Genomic DNA, 3,029 nt, shown 5'->3' on the forward strand with positions numbered 1-3,029 from the left:
ATTTTAAAACAAGTGAACCAGGGGACCTGGTACTGCCAGACCCCTAGTGGTTGAAATCTGAATGGCCGGAAATCTGAATGGCCGACAGAGCACTACGTCACGCTAAGCTTGGCCAATCAAGAAGAGGGACATGTAAGCGCCATATATGGACAAAAACATTGGCAAAGAGGGACCGACAAAGCCTCATGTAGGCCTGACCCCCTGGGTCTGGCAAATAGTAGATGTGCAAGCTTGTAGATCTGCTATTTTTGAATAGCCAACACAAAAATGGATAAAGTGGTTAAATAATTGTGATGCTATGTTAACTACTTTTGCTGGGGAACCCCCCCATCCAGCTTTGTCGGGCGTCTAAGCGAACACAATTGGCCGTGTTCGGGGGAGGGAAGCCGACCCGGGGAGGGTGATATTAGTGTGCGCCTATACAGGCTGTAGCGGCACCTGTCATTAGGGAATGTTGGGCGGGAGGAGTGGGACGAAGGCCCTGCGTCCTCCCGGTGGGGATTCCTCACTGGCAGGTGAGTCAATGGGATACAACAGCAGTGACATCACAGAAATGTGTGGCAGTGGTGTGTTCTAGGTTTTTTCGGAGGTTATACGATAATTATGCCCTGCACGACATGCGCGATACGCTATCGCGTTTTCAATGGATGAAATGGTTATTAGATATACTGTATGCTTTTTTCCAAAAGAAATTGCACTGTATACGGCGTATACAGCGTAACACGGTAGAACACACCACTGGTCTGTGGGGAGGAATTAATTGGCATAATGACTAAATTGGGGAGAAAAAGGGGGTAATTTTTTTTGGCTACTCTAAATAAAAAGAAAAAAGAAAAACAGCTATCTGTATTCTCCTGCAGCAGACAAGTTGCAGGCATCAGCTTAATGATTAGTATGTGATGTCAAACAGTAGTGCTTCTGTCGGCTACACATACAGGCGGTGGTACCACTTATTGCCCCTTAGCAATTTTATTTTCGACCATGGCAAAAACTGCTGCTGCGTTATGGTTGCTAGATTCAGAAAACAGTGACGCTAACACCACACTACTGAGAAATGCAGTTATACAAGTAATGCCGAAACTACTGCCCAATGCTGGTCTCTACTGTCTTCCTTAGGCTTTCTCATACTAATTCATTAGTCAAACTCTCTCCAATGTTTTCTCTGACTTATGACAGCTCCGACTGAGTTGAATGTGCACAGACATCAAGACTCTTGTAATTCTTTAGGGATATTGTCACCTTTATAACTGCATATAACTGGATTGGAAACACGTGTTAACAGTCTAAATCTGCTTTCAAGCCTTTGCAAAGCTATGGGAAACTGTACTGGAACCAGAAACCCTAGGACTACAGTTATGCACAGGGTCTATTGACAGTGTTTTGTCTCTTGTCTACTGTAGGGCCTGTGGTTTTACCATTTGTAGAATGTGTCATAGTTTCTGTAACAAGATGGTGTTTTATGGAGCTGTTATGCCCAACCCCCAACCTCTGATCGGAAATCTGCCCGGCTTGGTTGTTGGGAGTATTCTTCTTCTATTTATCCTGCCCAAGGCCTGTATAGCCTTCAGATGAATGGAGGCACACAAGCCTCCCCTCTATGTCAAGGTATAAGCGCAAGGGGAGGGAGACAGGACTACTAGACAGACAGGTAACTAGAAACACAGAATACAAGGACAGAGGCTAGACAGCTAAGACATGAAGTGGTAACATCACTTGTGAATGGTGAAAGGAGGGAATAGACCAGTTGTACTGCATATCTGCAGGGCTGATTGGGGAAAGTGGAAATTGTTGAGTGAGAGGGCTGAGGAGGGATTGGGAACAGGTGCGAGGATGTGTAGGGCAGTCAACTGATGGGGAACGGAGGGCAAGTCTGAGGGCATCTGGTGGTTAAGTGGAGAATGGCAAGTGAGAAATGTGGCTGGAGAGGAGAGAGAAGCAGATTGTGACAGACCCACTAAACTCTTGACCCGGTGTGGAGGAACAGTGCGAGTTTAATTGGCCCCGCCCGTGAGCCGTATCAGAAGGGGACAGCGCGTAAGAAGTGACAACAGTGGAACGTGCTGGCTGGCTTGTTAAACAGGGGCATGGGAGGCATGGGGGTGTGTAGAGGTTGGGGGAGAGGGTATGTTGGGGTTGTTGCTGCACAGTTCACTGGTGCAGGGGTATGCTCCATAGAGGGGGTTTTGTGGTGGGGTGTGCTCCCCACCACCCAAAGCTGGACTGGGGGGTTCATCGAGAGGTGAGCTGTTCTGCGAAGTCATGGACCCACTAAAACCCACTAAAAGGCCATGCTGCTGGTTGGGTCAGCTACGAGCCATGCCCCACACTCTCTCGCTCTCTCGTTCTCTCGTTCACTCTCTCTCTTTCTTCCATTTGGAACTGTGAAACAGAGGTGGAGGAACCAAAACCGGGTAGTTGTAAGCAGAAACACTTTATTTGTACTGTATGTTAAAGTTGAGTCAAATGTTATCTGTAGTACTTTACAGTAAGGTAATATCAGATCGAAATCTATTAGTCCCTGAAAGGTTATTTTTCTGTCACCTGAAAAAAGCTGCACAGAAATGTTGAATTATAAATTAATCTATTACCCAATTCAATTTGTTCGTTACTTAAAAACAGCTCATGCAAAACTCAAAAGAACAAACTAGCCATGAAGTCCAGGAATAAAATATATAGGAATTTGTAACATTTGTGCTGACACAAGCAATCCAACACAGTAAAAAAGCATGTGCTGAAAGTCATAGCACAAGGGCAGCACACACCTCAGATGCAAGAAAATCTGCCTGTAATGAAACGTTATGATTTTGGTTACTTAAAATCTGAATCAGTACAAAGCAGAGTCACACAGCAAAGCAAAGAAAGGAGATCTGTGTCCAGTCCTCACTGCTTAGGAAAACAAGTTAGCATTGACAGGAAGTTTCAGAAAAGACGAAGAAGTTTTTGGGGCAGATCTCAAACAGGAAACACTTGCTGGCTATGCAGGTCTGACAGTCAATAGCCTCAGCTGAAATGAATTCACCAAATTCATG

This window comes from Gymnoscopelus braueri (genome assembly GCF_963280865.1).
Source record: "Gymnoscopelus braueri genome assembly, chromosome: 19".
NCBI classification, from domain to species: Eukaryota; Metazoa; Chordata; class Actinopteri; order Myctophiformes; family Myctophidae; genus Gymnoscopelus; species Gymnoscopelus braueri.